The sequence below is a fragment of the Puma concolor genome, chromosome E4 (assembly GCF_028749965.1).
Source record: "Puma concolor isolate L17-30 chromosome E4, mPumCon1.1.hap2, whole genome shotgun sequence".
Lineage (NCBI taxonomy): Eukaryota > Metazoa > Chordata > Mammalia > Carnivora > Felidae > Puma > Puma concolor.
In genome coordinates, this window is record NC_141683.1 from 42,051,297 (window position 1) to 42,069,558 (window position 18,262).

The window sequence follows — 18,262 nt, forward strand, 5'->3', positions numbered from 1 at the left end:
GGTTAAATTCCTTGTTCTAGAGTCATAGGGCAAGTCATAGGGCAAGTCAGTGTGAGTAGAGGCTTTGGAATCAGATGTAGGTTGGATCAGTAATGTCCTGCTAACTCAATATGAAAGTTTCAAGCCCTTAAAACCTTGTGGTGCTTTATCGCAAAGTTTTCATTCTCAGCAACTGGTTTGTGCAAAATCAATGTTAACTGCATTTATAGATTATTTGGAGTGGGGTTAAGATCTTTTTTCGTGTTGGAAAATAATTTCACAGACCATCTAAATATAATTCTGTGCTTATTTAGTCTTGTTTGCTGCTAAATTCATTGAAAGTCTCTTTGATTTCTTTCTTACGAGTGATGTCTTGACCTTCCCAGATAAGGATAAACGTTTTACCTAGCAATAAAGCAGAACCAATCTGTTTTAATATTTACTCAAGAGGTTGTAAGTAAAGTAAGTGAAGTAAATGGCTCTGTTTTTTTTTTTTTTTAATTTTTTTTTTCAACGTTTATTTATTTTTGGGACAGAGAGAGACAGAGCATGAACGGGGGAGGGGCAGAGAGAGAGGGAGACACAGAATCGGAAACAGGCTCCAGGCTCTGAGCCATCAGCCCAGAGCCTGACGCGGGGCTTGAACTCACGGACCGCGAGATCATGACCTGGCTGAAGTCGGACGCTTAACCGACTGCGCCACCCAGGCGCCCCTAAATGGCTCTGTTTTAACTTTACTAGAACTTATTTGTTAGAATTTCTTTCCTTTCAAGCTATGGATTTTTGCAATGGTCAGGTAACTTTCTACATTTAAGAAGAATGTGATCCTGAGTCACGAATTAGCTCAAATCCCGAGTTCCTCTTTTTCAAGGAGGTAGACAAATGCTGCTTGCTCCCTTATTTATTTATTTATTTATTTATTTATTTATTTATTTATTTATTTATTTTAAATCTGTGACTATGAATGGCTGAATCCTCAGAGAACTTTCAGGTACATTCCACATTATGTATTTCTGGCAGCAATAGGCTTCCTCATGTGCCCTCTCACAGAATCTCAAAATCTCAGGGCAATTCTGCTGAACTGAGTCATAGTCTCAGGACTGAATGGCATCGAGCATGAGAAACACAGTGTTGTTAACAATACACTTATACTGACAGGTTTGTCCAGTAAAAAAATAGACTCTGCTAGGACGGTCCAGTGTGTTCTTACCAAAGGCAAATTTTTGCCATGGTTTTCTTATAGGGCTGTAATGATGATTAAACTAGTGGGCCAAAGTTCACTGCAAATCCTGCAATAACATCATACCTAATTCTAAACTGACATCTGGTTTGGTTGTTTAAATATTAAAATAGTTCTGCACTAAATGATATATCTGATAAAGGATTAGCATCCAAAATATATATATAAAGAACTAATAAAACTCAACACCCCAGAAAACCCAAATAATCCAATTAAAAAATGGGCAAAAGACATAAATAGACATTTTCCCAAAGAAAACATACAGATGGCCAACAGACATATGAAAAGATGTTCAACATAGCTCATCATCAAAGATATACAAATCAAAAGTACAGTGAGTATCACCTCACACCTGTCAGAATGGCTAAACTCAAAAACATAAGAAACAACAGGTGTTGGCAAGGATGTGGAGAAAGGGGAACCCTCCTGCACCGTTGGTGGGAATGCAAACTGGTACAGCCACTGTGGAAAGCAGTATGAAGTTTCCTCAAAAAGTTAAAAATAGAACTACCCTACAATCCATCAATTGTACTACTAGGTATTTACCCAAAGAATACAAAAATACTAATTCAAAGGGATACATGCACCCTAATGTTTATAGCGGCAGTATCTATAATAGCCTAATTATGGAAAAGCCCAAATGTCCATCAACTGATGAATGGATGAAGAAGATGTGGTATATATGCAGAATGGAATATTATTCAGTCATCAAAGAAAAATGACGTCTTGCCATTTGCAATGATGTGGATGGAAGCTAGAGAGTATTATGCTAAGTGAAATAATCAGTCAGAGAAAGACAAATACCATATGATTTCACTCATATGTGGAATTTAACAAACCAAACAAATGACCATAGGTAAAAAAAAAAAGAGAGAGGCAAACCAAGAAACAGGCTCTTATTATTTATTTTTGAGAGAGAGAGAGAGAACACGCACATGTGAGCTGGGGAGGGGCAGAGGGAGAGGGAGAGAGAGAATCTCAAGCAGGGTCCATGCTCAGCATGGAGCCCAACCAACATCATGACCTGAGCCAAAATCAAGAGTCAGCCACTTAACTGACTGAGCCACCCAGGTGCCCCATCGGATTCTTAACTATAGAGAACAAACTGATGGTGGCCAGAAGAGAGGTGGGTGGGAGGATGGGTAAAATAGGTGATGAGGATTATGGAGTATACTTGTGATGAACACCGGGTGTTGTATGTTAAGTGTTGAGTCACTACATTGTACACCAGAAACTAACATTGCCCTGCATGTTAACTAACTGTAATTTAAATAAAAACTTAAAAAACATAGTTCTGTACTGGTTGCTAAATAGCTGTTGTCCTTCAGCAACCTGATTGGCAAGATCTAACTAAGGTGTTTATACCCACCAAAAAGGGAAGCCTCTAACCCTGCTCCATTCTGTTTGGCTCCCCACCTTACTGGTTGTTGTAAAGTTGTAGTAACACTCCTGCCTGAAACAAATGTGACAATAAAAGTGAATGATGTGTGTGTGTGTGACATAACGTGTGTGTGTGTGTGTGTGTGTGTGTGTGTGTGTGTGTGTATAAAGAGAGAGACACAGAGGGAGAGAAGATGGAGGTTGGATCGACAATGCCCTGCTACTCAAATATGGAAGTTTCTTTTCTGTTTTATCACAAGTTTTCCATTGTCAGCAACTGGTTTATGCAAAATCAATGTTAATTGTATTCGGAATGGGAATTTTAAGATTTAAAAAAAAATTTTTTTTTTCAACGTTTATTTATTTTTTTTGGGACAGAGAGAGACAGAGCATGAACGGGGGAGGGGCAGAGAGAGAGGGAGACACAGAATCGGAAACAGGCTCCAGGCTCTGAGCCATCAGCCCAGAGCCTGACGCGGGGCTACAACTCATGGACCACGAGATCGTGACCTGGCTGAAGTCGGATGCTTAACCAACTGCGCCACCCAGGTGCCCCAAGATTTTTTAAAAGTTAGACTTTTTAATTTTTTTAAAGTATATATGTAAAAACATACTTCTATATGTTACAGTATATATAATATTAACATTAAATTATATATACTATATATTATATTGCACACATATTATAATATTATATTTGTACATATTTTGTTACATATTTTAATGTATATATATACATATTTACACATCCTATTGGTTCTATTAGACCTGACTAATACAGATAGGATCCAGAACCATCTGGAATTATCAATCCCTCATTTGTCTGGTAGTTAATGCTGGAAAGACTTAGACAGTTGGGAGGAGGAATACCTAGGGTTCTTTGTGCATTTCTATCTCTATATGGTCTTCCAGTGTGGAGCTTCAACTGGGCTTTTTTCGTGTCAGACAGGATTCCCAAGGCATGTGTCCCTGGAGACAAAACACTAAGCAGAATTATATTGCTTCTTGTGACCTAACCTCTGAAATCACATTTTATCATTTCAGTTGTATTCCCTTGGTTGCGACAGTTACAAAATTCCATCCAGGCTCAAGAAGAGGGGACACAGGGGTGCCTGGGTGGTTCAGTTCGTTGTGTCCGTGATTCTTGGTTTCAGCTCAGGTCATGATCTCACGGTTTGTGAGTTTGAGCCCAGGATCGGCCTTGGTGCTATCAGTGGAGGCTGCATGGGATTCTCCCTCTCCCTCTCTGCCCTTACCCCACTCACGCTGTCTCAAAATAAACTTAAAAAAAAAAAAAAAGAAAATAATTTGTTTGACTTGAATTAATCAAAAATTGAACGATGTTAGCATTAACTTTGAGTTTCTTTTTACTTAGAACCAGCTGTACTGCGTTTTCACTGACCTATCTTCCTCTCCCAGGAATGTGCATAGTGGAGGGCTGGGCTGAGGAGAGGAGATGACCTCTCTTTGCTGATCTGGAAGAGTAGCTTGGAGGCAGGACACAGGTTGGAGTTGATTCTGCACAAACTTCCCCTTGGTGGTGGTTGCCCTTTATGTGAACTGTGGCTAATTTACCTCCAAGGAAGTTGCTGCAGCTTTTTCTTGGATATACACTCTTGTCTTGGCTTAAACTCTGATAAAAAGAGTGTACTTTTCTGTTCAGTGCTACAAAGTTCAAAAGTTTCTTGAACCCCAAATCAGTAAGATATCATTTCTACTGTTCGAAATTACATTCTTGTGTTCTTTTACTTTTCTCTCTGGGGTGTTCTTCCTCCTATTCCCTACATGTATTTTAAAATTCTCATTTATTTTTATGTTTAAAATATATCATTTAATATTTTGGAAATACAAAAACTATGAAGAATAACAATACAAACACCCACACCTAGCTTGAGAAATAAAACATCACCACCAACACCACTGAAGCTTCTTGAGTTCATCTGGACTACATATAACTTCCCCTTCTGCTCCCTCAGAGGTAATCACATTTCTGAATGTACTCTTTCTTATTCTTTGGCATTTAAAAATATTTTGCTACAGGCTTACCTGGGTGGCTCAGTGGGTTAAGGGTCTGACTTCAGCCCAGGTCATGATCTCATGGTTTGGTATTTCAAACCCCTGGTCGGGCTCTGTGCTAACAGCTCAGAGCCTGGAGCTTGCTTCTGATTCTGTGTCTGCCTCTCTCTCTCTCTGCCCCTCCCCCCATTGAGCCCTCTCTCTCTCTCTCTCTCTCTCTCTCTCTCTCTCTCAAAATAAACATTTAAAAGAAATTGAATCTCCTCCTCTTTTTCCCCATTTTTGACCGTTCTATTCTTACCTGCGGAATGTTATTGATGCCTGTGACTCTCCTTCAGCTGGCCACTCCCAATGTCCCCTCATCTTCTGCCCCCTGCCAAATTCTTGTCTTTCTCTGGGTTCCACTCACCCGGCAGGCCACCATTTCAGGAGGATTCCTTCAATTTTAATTTCTTTTTTTTTTTTTTTAAGGAAAATACCTAATCTCTATTTTAAAATACTTATTTTTTTTAACCTTTATTTATTTTTTGAGAGACAGAGAACGAGTGGGGGAGAGGCAGAGGGAGAGGGAGACACAGAATCTAAGCAGGTTCCAGGCTCCGAGCTGTCAGCAGAGCCCGACGCGGGGCTCGAACTCACAAACTGTGAGATCATGACCTGAGCCAGAGTCGGACGCTCAACCAACTGAGCCACCCAGGCGCCCCTAAAATACTTATTTTTAAATGGTTAGTATAGTGACATGATTCAAAATCGTTAAAGTACAAAAGAGTACAACTGATAAATCTCCCTCTTACTCTTAGTCATCCGTTTCCTTCCACACAGACAGCCAGTGATAGCAGTGTCCTCTGTATCCATGTAGAGATAATTTATACATGTACAAGCAAGTATTATATTTCTCTCCACCTTTCCTTAACTCGAATAGTAGAATACTATTTACGTGGGTTCTGACTTCAGGTTCAGTTATCTCTGACTCCTCTTTTGGAGCAGGAACACTCAACCTGGGCAGGCACCATTCTCTACCTGACTGCTGAGGCTGCTGTACCTTTTCAAGGCTGAATCCAGCCTCAGGCTACTCTGGCTTCCAGATTCTGGTGCACACATCAACATTTCCATGTTGTCTCCTCAAAGCCCTTCTCTCTAGCTTGAGGAAAGGAAGAAGCCATCTCTGCACCTCTCTGCCTATTCTCTCCAAAAATCTTCCTCTCAAATCCTGTGAATCTACAACCCCTTAATCCTTTTTTCTCTTTAAGTTGATTTATTTATTTTGGGAGAGAGAGAGAGTACGAGCTGGGGAGGGGTGGGAGAGGTGGGGGGACAGAGGATCCGAAGCGGGCTCTGTGTCGATAGCAGGGAGCCATATTCGGGGCTTGAACTCATGAGCTGTAAGATCATGACCTGAGCAGAAGTTGGACGCTCAACTTACTGAGCCACCCAGAAGCCTCTCTCAATCCTTTCATATCACTGACCGGGTTGAAGGGTCTTGAGAGAGGGGCCCAAGAATTGCATTACTGGTATCATATTACTCCTTTGAAAATGTGCTTCTTGGACGCCTGTCTCATAATTTACTTGCTGCTATCAGTTTGTCTCAGGACCTCACGCAACAATTGCAATTTCATATTCATTATAGTCAAATATGGTAAAATGCTGCAAGAGCCAATCTGTAGGGTATAAATTAATAAGAGCTATGGCATGTCAAAAAGAAGAGAGGTTGGTGTGTTTGGGGTATTTGGGAGGTGAAGGAGAGGCAGGGGTCAGCGTGCAGTATGAGAGATGGAAACTGTGCATAGGCTGATATGAGGATAACATTGCTCCCCACACAGTGACAGAAACTTTTGGTGTTTTCTCTGTTACCCAGGAGGCAGCATGGGGGTGGAGAAGTATAAACAGGCTTTAGAGTAAAGGAGACCTCAAATCTTACTTTGCCTTTTACTGATGGCATAATATTGGGCAAATTACTTAACTTTTCTCAACGCATTTCCACTTTTAAAGATTTTATTTTTAAGTAATCTCTACATCTAAAGTGAGGTTCCAGCTCACAACCTCGAGATAAAGAGCCCCACGTTCCACCCACTGAGCCAGTCAGGCGCCCCCTTCCCATTTCCTCTTTTTAAAAACGTGAGTATAATATTTAATAAGGTGGTTGTATAAATTCAGGAAAATAACATATGAAAAACATCTATCCCACTGCTTTACACAGAAAGGATGAGGAAAATAACTTTTTCCTTATGTTGTTTTCTCACTACCCCTGGCACCACTAGGATACCCACATTTCCTGTTCTTCCCTCCGGCACAGCCTCCTGGAGACACAGTACAGATTTTACATATGCACAGGACCATTTTTGCACATCCACATACGTCCTATTCAGGCACAGTTAAAAGCCCTACAGAGAAGGAGCGGTTACTGCCTTCTGCTTTTACTGATGAGGTCTACCCAATAAGCAGTTACCCAGCACCTAAAATGTCCTAGTTACACCTAGCAGTTAGCAGTTATCCAGCACCTAAAATGAGCTAGGCCCTACTGGGGTACGGAGAGACAAGCGTCTTCAAGATACTTAAAGATGAGAAATAGTCTCTGGGTAAACAGTTGTGGGAGTTCAGAAGGTGCAGGAAAGTGATGGGCAGAGAGCTTGTGCGAAGTGAGCACCTAGCGGAAGGTGGCATTATTTGCAGAAGACATGTCATTTAAGCTAAGTCCTGACACACATTAGAATTCACCATTCGGAGACTGGGGAAAGAGGATAAAGATATTAGAAGATATGTTGATCACACAAAGTCTCTCAAAGCACAGTTCTACCAATGCCTATACCTAAACGGGAGGAAACTCCGTTTTCCTTGCTCTGGCGTCTCTAGCCATTGGACAGACTGCATGCTGAACACAATCGTTAACCCTCGCGAACAAAACGGCCAGTGACAGCAGTGGGTAACTGCAGCAGCCGCAGCGCTGCAATTGCTCTGAAACTGATTGGGGTAAAGAAGATCTACTTGGACGACAATTGGTGAAACATCGTAAACTCCGAGAAGCTGTAATTTCGACTTCTGAGCGCACCCTGGTCAAACCCCCAGCTTGTTTTTTTGGCCCGGGGTGAAATGCGCAGCCAAAAGGCCCAATTAGCGTCCGAGGAAGGAGGGTGGGGGGTGGGGGTGGAGAGAGGTCTCCGCTGCGGATCTACTTTGGCTCCTCCCGAGTCCTGCAGGGCACAAACTCGCCACACTAAACATGGCGCTCTCGAGTGTCCTTTCTTCCTTCTCTCTCCCGCACCTTTCGGCCACACTCAACATGGCCCTAACCGAAGGTTGTATTCCTGTAGAACCGTGTCGGGACAGTTCTCGCGAGGTTTGCCTGGGCCCCGACTGCTCCCGCCCTGCCTCGCGCGACCGCCACTGCCACTGCCGCCGGCGCCGCTCCTCCTCCGTGTCAGTTGTTGGGCTGTAATGGCGACTGGGCCGCCGCTGCCGAAGTGACTCCCGGGCGGGGGAGCGGGGCCGGACCTGCGCCAGAGGGAACTGCAGAGAGCCGCAGCTCAGGGGGAGGCTTGCTGTGGGGGAGGGGAGGCAGCCTTTCTGCCTCTCCTTCCTTCTCTGCAGCCCGGCGGATCCCGGGAGCCGGTGCGAGGCGGGCACCCGGTGCGTCCCCGGAGCGGGGAGGCCAGGCCCGGCAGCCCTGGGGCCGGTCGGGGAGGCATCACTGCACCCTCCGCCAGGCCCCGCGGGATGCACCGTGGGAGCCGAGGGCGGAGGCGACACTCTCAGGTGAGCCGCGGGAGGACGTGGCTGGGACCGCGGACGCTCGCTTAGCTTCTGCTGCCTCTGTCCGCGGTCCCGGGTCCCCGGTGGCGGCGAGAGAGGCGGGGCGGGGCGCCGGGAGTCCTGGCCCAGCCTGGCGTCCCCCTCGGGGAACCTCCCCGTGTCCTGAGCCTTTGCGGGGAGGGCCATCCTGAGACCTGGATTTCAGGTCCCACCGGTGCCTGCCGAAGACGGATTTCCTTCCTTACCTGCTAGTGCTCTCCCTGCTCCCGCCCCTCCTTTCGTCTGCAAAAGATGTAAGATACCTCTCGCCTTTGGTCTCCGGAGAAGTGCTCCTCCTTCGCTTGCAGATCAGGCATATTTTAGGAAATTCCGGGCAACTGGCTCCAGTGGCAAGGATGACTGGTTTCTGTTCCTTTTTGGTGGGGATAAGCATTCTCAAGTATAGGGGAAACTTTGATCTTCTGCTCCAGTCTAGCAGCTGCTGAATGTAGTCTACCGATTTATTCACAAATGATTTAGTGGGAGATTTAAAAAGCTTTACGCTTTCAAAGTTGTCAGTATTTTTCCCCGCCCTCTTTTTAAATGTAACCCAACATGGTAAACAATACTTAACTGATGTCCCAAATACGGTTTGGAATTTCGCTGGATTTTTAGTTTTCAGATAGGAAGTTGCCCATAGGTATAAAATTTTAATGTGGTTTTAGTGTAGTAGCAAGTCTTTCATAAAAGAAAAAGATCCTTCATATAGGACAGGTTGTCAGGAGTAGTAATCAGTATCCATGCACTCCGCCTGATTGTTTGATATTTTTGTTTTGATGGCGATCCTTGTTTTGAATTTGGAAAAGTCGTTAATGGTTATGTTGCCATGTTAACGATACCTCCTCCTCTTGCATTTAAAGGTTTTAAAGGAAAGGCTATGTTAGGCGGACCTAGCAACAGCCTGAAACGGTTTGTAGAAGCAGTGATAAAATACTGAGAGCTGCTCTCCACTTTAAAAATTTTTTGGTTTAAAACACAGTTTTTAAACAAGGCCGTGTGCTGCCAGTAACATGAGATTTTGGGGGATTGGTTTTAGACCCATGGTAGAAGTTGCTTCAAACCCATGGGTGTGTAACATGAAATTAGTTTTGGTGTGCTAAATTGACCAACTCCATTCAGTGTAATAAAATAAATCTGAACCATTGGAGCGTCATTGCATTGAAGATGCTTTAATCAGAAAATAAACATCAAGCTAAAATACATTGTATGTGTGGATAAATACATGTATCTCATTTTTTCATAGTAGCAGGACTTGTGTTTGTGATGATGGTGACATCTAGTCAGTAAACAATTTCATACATATGTGAGACAATTTCCCTGATTCTCTGAGATATATTGTTATGTAAGAGTGTTACTACTTAAACAACCAGCCTCCTGTGGGGGTAATCATTTTAGGAATTATGAAGTTTTGAATTTTTTCTTAGTGCTTTTTTTTGATTGCCAGTTTTTTGCCCCTTTTAAAATACTTATGGACAGACGAAAGGAGATGGAGTCCTTATCTAACCAATTTTGTTATTTTTTAAATTGCTGTGTTATAGTGGCAGCAAAAAAGAAGCAACTGTTTAAAATAACTGACATCATTTTTCAGTGTATCACTACATACATTATTTTATTTAATCTTCGTAGCAATGTGAGGTAGGTTTGGCAAATATTTTTGTTTTGCAGTTGTGGAAATTGACACAAGGAAGTGTGATGAATGATGCTCTTATTCCTGAACAAGTGTTTTTTGTTTTTATTGAGGTATAATTGACACAACATTATATTAGTTTCAGGTGTACAACATAATGATTCATATGTTTGTATTGTGAAATGATCACAAGTCTAGTTAACATTGTAGAATTAGTTTTATTTTAAAATTGGATATTAATATAGATACTCTGGAACTTGGTTTTATAAAATCTAAAAAAAAAAATCTATTTTTGTTCCTTTTGACATACCACTAACTCCTTAATGCTTAATGATTGTTCTTTAGAAATAGTATTTTCAATAATTTTGTTAATTATGAACAAGTAATGAATTATTATAATGAATGGCTTTACTGCTGTATGTACTTTTTGCTTGAACAGTACTCCTAAGAAACTGTAGTTGATTTGTCATCTTTCATTTTGTTTGGATACTCATAGTTATGTCGTCTTTGAAATTCAAAGCATTTATAGTCTTGGTTATGATAAACCAATATTTGGGCCACATAGTAGCATAACTGAAAAGTAGTGACATCTTGGTGACTTTATTCTAGTACTGGTGATTTAAAAAGTTAACTTGTCGGGGCGCCTGGGTGGCGCAGTCGGTTAAGCGTCCGACTCCAGCCGGGTCACGATCTCGCGGTCTGTGGGTTTGAGCCCCGCGTCGGGCTCTGGGCTGATGGCTTGGAGCCTGGAGCCTGTTTCCGATTCTGTGTCTCCCTCTCTCTCTGCCCCTCCCCTGTTCATGCTCTGTCTCTCTCTGTACCAAAAATAAATAAACGTTGAAAAAAAAATGTTTAAAAAAAAAAAAAGTTAACTTGTCATCTACACTTGTGATTGCTAGTTTTTGCAGTGCAGGAGAGGTTGTGAAATAATTTCTTTATTGACATTTTCTTCTCATGTCAAACAATTTCTAGTGTTGCAAATAGTCCAAAAAAAACCCCACAAATCAAAAGATTGCATAGTGGGTTTTTTTTTCTTTCTTCTGCACTAATAGCTTTTTGTTTATTGTTATCAGAAGTGTAACTTTACATTTACTAGTGGTTATTTTGGTTTGTTATTTGCCTTTCTTGTCTAGTCTGTAAGTTCCATGATGGCAGAGTTACTCTGTTAACTATTGTGCACCCAGTGCTTAGTACATAGTAAACCAGTCAATAAATATTAGTTGAATAAATTGACTTAAGAGTGGTCTTGGCATAATATTTAAAAAAACACAACACTGGTTCATGTTCCTAGGCACATATCAACTCTTATTAGAAATATACTCTAGAGATATGTTCAAGTTTGCTAGGTTGCAGGGAATTACAGCCTGGGATTAAAAAACCACTGGGAATAAGCCACAGGTGGATCCTGAAAACTTTATTGGCTATTTTAATGATTTGCCTAGGTCTTCTGGCAATAGTTATTATAATTTAAAGAAAATAGAAGGTTTAAGGCCCTGGCCTAATTAGTACTATAATTATAGGCTTTTAATAACTTGAAGTCACTTCTTAATTACAGCATTGAGAGTTTTAAATCTGAAAGGCCAGGTAGTCCAATTCCCACGTTTTATGCATAAGTGAACAGTATCGTATAGGGGAAATATCTCACCCATAGGTGGTTTCATAACTGGATGAAGAATTCACTATACAGTCTACACCTCTTTAAAGTCAGATAATTATCAAATTAGAGGATGATTGTGAACAACCTGGCAGTCTGTTCATTCTGCGTCAGAGTGGAAAAACTCAAAATAGACCTCTCCATGAATCAAAAATATTTGTTGACTTAAAAATGAACCTCAACCCTCCCCTCTGTCATTGGGACTATAAGTTGGTACAAGTAGGACAGTGTTCTGGAAGGAAATTTGGTATTATCTATCAAAATTAAAAGTGCGCATATTTGATAGAGTTACTTCATTTTTAGGGAGTTTATCTTACAGAAATTTTAACACAAAAGCATAAGAGTAAATCTATAGGGAGTTCATTTTAACATTATTACAAGTAAGTGCCAATAGTATTAAAAAATTAAAAAATGTCAGGAATAGTCCTAAATGTAGAGGAATAGTTAAAATTCTAGTGTACTTATGCTGTGAAGTGCTATGCACTTGTTAACAGGTTGAGGGATAGCTAGATTTACTTCATGAGAAGCAGCTGAGTGTATCATTGAGTGCAAGGACCATGCAACTAACTTTCTGGGTTCAAATCCCAAATGCATCATTTATTAGACGCAGCCATTAGCAAATTACTTAAACTCATCTGTAAGCTGGATATAATTATAGTTTCTCACCTGACAGGACTGTTGTGTGAATTAAATGACTTACTATTTAAGCCTCAAGCAAGCACAGTAAGCACCACATAAATGTTTGAGTGTTTGCAATTACTATTATGTCCTGACATGGAAGAATGTTCATGATATAATCCTGAGTGAAAGAAAAAAGTTGCATTACACTGTAGAATATGATCCAGTTTTGAAAAAACAAACACGGACAAAGAAATGTAGTTTGATTTTGTTAGGATTTTGTATGTCCGTAGGAAAGGGTCTGTGAGGATATATGTTAAACTATCAGCTATGTTATCCCTGAGGGAGTGGATGACTTTCCTTTTTTTACTTTAGACACTTTGGTACTGTTTATTATAACTTCCACTTTTATAATTTTTGAAGCTTTTTTTTCTAACAAATATCAAAACAATTTCCTTTTATTATACAATCATATAAATGTATTTTTGAAAAAAAATTTTTTTAATGTTTATTTATTTTTTAAGAGAGACAGAGCACGAGCGGGGGCGGAGCAGAGACAGAGAGGGAGACATAGAATCTGAAAAAGGCTCCAGGCTCTGAGCTGTCAGCACAGAGCCCGAAGTGGGGTTCGAACTCTGGAACAGTGAGATCATGACCTGAGCCGAAGTCAGACACCCCACCGACTGAGCCACCTAGGCGCCCCTAAATGTATTTTTGAATTTAGTTGTTTTTCAGAGATCTGTAGATTTCATCAACATGCTATCACGTGATTAGATTGTTTCAAAACTTTTGTTGATGCAGTTAACCCTTAAGTGTTTTTATTTTCTACTAGCTTTGTGACCTTAAGTGTCATTTCTTAATTTGCAAAGTAAGCGTACAGGCTAGATCAGTTGTTTCTTAAACCCAGGATTCCCAAACTGTGCTGTCAGGTACCTTTGAGCACTATAGTGAGCTCACACAGGCACTGTGGAATATTTAAAAAATTTTGAGGGAAACACGGTAGTATTTCACAGCTGTGGGGTATCTGTGTGATATTTGACATCTGTGGGACACTGCTCAAACTATTAGTTTCAGGTAGTGTCTGTGACATTGTGCTGTATTCCTCTTGATGACAGGAAGTCTTTAAAAAACTAGGTTTGGGGGCTACTGTGATAAAAAAAAGTACTGTGCAAAAATCCATATGAACGGTAAATGAAAGTGGCAGTGTCCAAAGTGTTTTCAAGGTTTGAGAAGTTGTGTGTAGTAGGTGCATTCATTCCATTAATAAGCAACTGTGGTTATTTAGTAATAAAATATTTCTTTCAATTTATATGTATTTTTCAAACTGCTACTAAGTTGTTAGGACATAAATACTTAATAGATTGTATGGATCTAATAAATGGAAATAGAAGGCATTTTTTGGTGCCGAGGGGGAATCTTGAAAAAATTACTGAGACACTGAGAGTTCTGTGAAATGAAAAAGCTTGGGAACCTCTCAAACTCTTTTGACTAGGACACTTACAATAAGAAATTTATTTTTTCTTAGGGATATAATTTACATATATGTATAAATATAAATGAATTGTAAGTTCCACTAAATAATATCCTACTACTTTTAACACACCCTGTTATTTTTAATTCAGTCCCGTTTGATTTTATTAAAAGATGCTAGCTCCAATCTATCAGATTTTTTTTTTTTTTTGACCTACTAATGGGTTGTTAACTACAAATTTGAAGAGCATGAGGCTGGATGACCTCTAATTTCTAGCTTTAATGTGCTTTGTTTTCTGATTGGTTATAAATGAAATCGGACTACACTTATTCAATTGATGCATCTCTGAAAATTTGTATAGATGCTACATTTGTGTATTGTGAATTATTATTTTTTTTAATTTATTTATTTTGAGAGAGAGAGAGAACCCAAGTGGGGGAGGAACAGAGAGAAAGAGAGAGAGAATCCCAAGCAGGCTCCGCACCATCAGTGCAGAGCCCAGTGTGGGGCTCGAACCCACACACTGAGATCATGACCTGAGCTGAAATTAAGAGTTGGATGCTTAACCAACTGAGCCACCCAGGTGCCCCTATAACAGTATTTTATTAAAGAATTTCTCTGTAGTTCCAGGCTTGTTTGGAATTATAAATGCATATATGTATGCATGTAACTATTATTTAGTTAGTTATTTTACATGTTGTCAAAATAAATTACCTGCTTAGGAATGGTTAACCTCTTCATATTGCATGAGGCTCCTGTATTTTTTTTTTGCCTGTTTGCATGTAAGAATTGGATCCTGAGACTTACCAATGGGAGCATCCATCAGTCAGCAAGTAGGTCTGGAGCACCTAGTGTGTACTCTGCATGGACTAGGGATATATAGGGAACTAAAACATCTTCACAGTTCCATGTAAGCGACAGATATGTAAATAATAGCACAAGGTGGTAAGAGGAATGGTAAAGTACTGTGGATCCACAAAGTGGGAGCAACTACACTGCCTTAAGGAGTCAATAAACGCTTCCAATGAAAGAAAAAGTAGTTGTCTTTCTTTCCTTTACAGCCTTAGCTTAAATTACTAAGTTATTGAATATGGAAGGAAACTTTTCAAAATTGTTTGTTTTTTCTTGTTTTTTTTTTCCTTCCTCAAAAAGTGACACGTGCCTCTGCTTTAACAAAATTCAAAAACATATTCATAGAAAAATCTGCTTTTTCTCCTTGATCCTCACTCAGAGTTAACCAGGTTTAGCAATTTCTTAGGTATCAGGGAAGGTTTTGTCATGAAAATTTCATACTTAGGCCAAAAAATAATCCTGACTCGCAAGCTATAAAACACTTTTATAGGGATGTATTCCTTGAAATTAATTTGGAAGAATAAGTATTCAGGATAACTAGATGGTGGGTAAGCAAAGCTTAAGTTCCTATTCCTAGGGCTTTTTTTTTTTTTTCCTCATTATTCCCAGTCTTGTTCGTTGTCTTCAGTTCTCCTTAAGTAAAAGATTAGGACCACCTCTAGTCAAGCTCTAGTTTAGCTCTTCATTTCTTATCAGTGGGAGACATTATGTTCTTTGAGATCCTCACCCTGCCTCATATTCCAGGGGCCAAACTGGTACCAAATGTTACATAGTTCCTTCTGGATTTCATAGATTACAGATCTGCCTTATATTTGTAAAAGTAGTTGTTGGGGTTTTAAAATTTTATTTATTTATATATTTTCTTAATGTTTATTTATTTTTTTTGAGAGAGAGAGAGAGAGAGAGAGAATGAGAATGAGTGGGGAAGGGGCAGAGAGCCAGAGACACAGAATCCACAGCAGGCTCCAGGCTCTGAGCTGTCAGCACAGAGCCCAACATGGGGGTTGAACTCACCAACAGTGAGATCATGACCTGAACTGAAGTTGGCTGCTCAACCGACTGAGCCACCCAGGCACCCCGGGTTTTGTATTTTAAATGTGAAAAGAGTTGAGGCTGAATCCGCAGGTCACTTGTATTTGTGTATTATACTATATTATGGGGGTGTTGGTTATTCTGGAAGTTTACTTGGAACAGTGTAATGGGTCTGACCTAGAGCTGGAAAGTTTTCTCCTTTTTTTTCTAGCCTGGTCCCTACTAAATTTGTCCATTTTATATTTAGACTAGATAGTATGACTATTGCAGGCTTGTTTTTTCTCATTCTTTCAGGCAGCCATGATTGTTACATAGGATCTGATAGAGATGAGAGAACTGAAATGTAGCAAAGGTATGGAAAATATTCTCTGTGAGAGCCAAAACAATATAATTTCATTTTATCCCTAGTGCCAGGCACATAGTGGGAGTCCAGTGAATAATGGAACCAAATCTGTGTGACTGAATGAGAGCCCTGTCATTTGCTTCTAGAGGATACTTGAGAATTGGCCATTTAAAAATATCATCTTGTATCTTATTTGTGTATATACCGTAAGTACAGATTAGCATTTCTCAAACTTTTTGGTGTCAAGAGCACTTCATGAGTTTTTAAAAACTTAAAGACCTCTTGTTTATGTGGGCTACGTCTATTGATATTTACTGTATTAGAAGATTTAAATATATATATTAGTTTAAAACATTTTGTTTAACGTTTATTTATTTTTGAGAGCAAGAGAGAAAGACAGAGCGCAAGCAGGGGAGGGGCGGAGAGAGAGGGAGACACAGAATCCAAAGCAGGCTCCAGGCTCTGAGCTGTCAGCACAGAGCCAGACACGGGGCTTGAACCCACGAAGCGTGAGATCATGACCTGAGCCTAAGTCGGAGGCTTAACCGACTGAGCCACCTAGGCGCCCCTTAAAAAAAAATTAATTCCAGTATAGTTAACATACAGTGTTACATTACTATCAGGTGTACAATATAGTGAGTGATTCAGCAGTTCTGTGCATTACTCAGTGTTCCTCATGGTAAGTGTACTCTTAATCCCCGTCACCTATTTCACCCATCCATCTTTTTGTTCTCTACAGTTAAGGGTCTCTTTTTCTCTGTTTGTTTTGTTTCTTAAATTCCACATGTGAGTGAAATCTAATGGTATTTGTCTTTCTATGATTTATTTCACTTAGCATTCTACTCTGTAGATCCATTCATGTTGTTGCAAATGACAAGATTTCATTCTTTTTTATGGCTGAGTAATATTCTATTATATACACATAAATATATATATGTACATACACACACACACACACACACACACACACACACACACACACATACCGCCTCTTCTTTATCCATTCATCTATCAGTGGACACTTGGGCTGCTTCCATAATTTGGCTATTGTACATAATACTGCAGTAAACATCAGAGTGCCTGTATCTTTTCAGATTAGTGTTTTCGTATTCTTTTGGTAAATAACCAGTAGTAGAATTACTGGATCATATGGTCGTTCTATTTTTAATGTTTGGAAGAACCTCCCTACTGTTTTCCACAGTGGCTGTACCAGTTTGCTTTCCCACCAACAGTACAACAAGGGTTCTTTTTTCTTCATATCCGTGCCAATACTTGTTTCTTATGTTTTTGATTTTAACCATTCTGACGGTGTGAGGTGACATCTCATTGTTTTGTTTTGCATTCTCCTGATGATGAGTCATGTTGAGCATCTTTTCATGTGTCTGTTGGCCATATGTGAGACTTCTTTGGAGAAATGTCTGATTCGTGTCTTCTGCCCATTTTTTAATTGATTATTTGTTTTTGTGTATGTGCTGAGTTGTAGAAGTTCTTTCTATATTTTGGATACTAACCCTTTATTGGATATGTCATTTGCAATATCTTCTCCCATTTAGTAGTTTATCTTTTAGTTTTGATGGTCATTTCCTTAGCTGCACAGACACTTTTTATTTTGGTTTAGTGCCAATAGTTTATTTTTGCTTTTGTTTCTCTTGCCTCAGAAGACGTATCTAGTAAAATGTTGCTTCAGTTGATGTCAGAGACATTACTGCTTGTGCTGTCTTGTATGATTTTATGGTTCAGGTCTCACATTTAAGTCTTTAATCCATTTTGAGTTTTTATTTTTGTGTATGTTGTAAGAGAGGTTCAATTTTATTTTTTTGCATGTAGCTGTCCAATTTTCCCAGTACCAGTTTTTGAAGAGACTGTCTTTTACCATTCTTCTTTGTTGAAGATTAATTGACCATGTAATTGTGGGTTTGGATCTAGGTTTTCTATTTTGTTCTATTGATCTATATGTTGGTTTTTGTGCTATTCCCATGCTGTTTTGATTACTACAGCTCGCTAGTATATCTAGAAATCTGGGATTGTGATACCTCTGTTCTGTTTTGTTCTTTTTTTTCAAGATTGTTTTGGCTATTTGGGTTTTTTGGTTCTGGTTCTGTGAAAAATGTTCTTGGTATTTCGATAGGGATTGCATTAAATCTGTAGATTGCTTTGGGTAGTACGGACATTGTAACAATATTTGTTCTTCCAATCCGTGAGCATGGAATATCTTTCTATTTGTGTCATCTTCAATCTCTTTCATCAGTGTTTTATGGTTTTTA

The 18,262-nt window shown here is 39.8% G+C and overlaps 1 protein-coding gene across 4 annotated transcripts in view; it reads left to right on the top strand.

Moving 5' to 3' along the window:
- Positions 1-8,238: 8,238 nt before the first annotated feature.
- Positions 8,239-18,262, top strand: part of CEP350 (centrosomal protein 350) — a 157,322-nt gene continuing 147,298 nt past the window's right edge. For all 4 annotated transcript variants that reach the window (XM_086693113.1, XM_086693116.1, XM_086693114.1 and 1 more), the window contains exon 1: positions 8,239-8,365. The gene's annotated coding sequence lies outside the window, so the exon portion shown is untranslated. The remainder of the gene's footprint in view (positions 8,366-18,262) is intronic.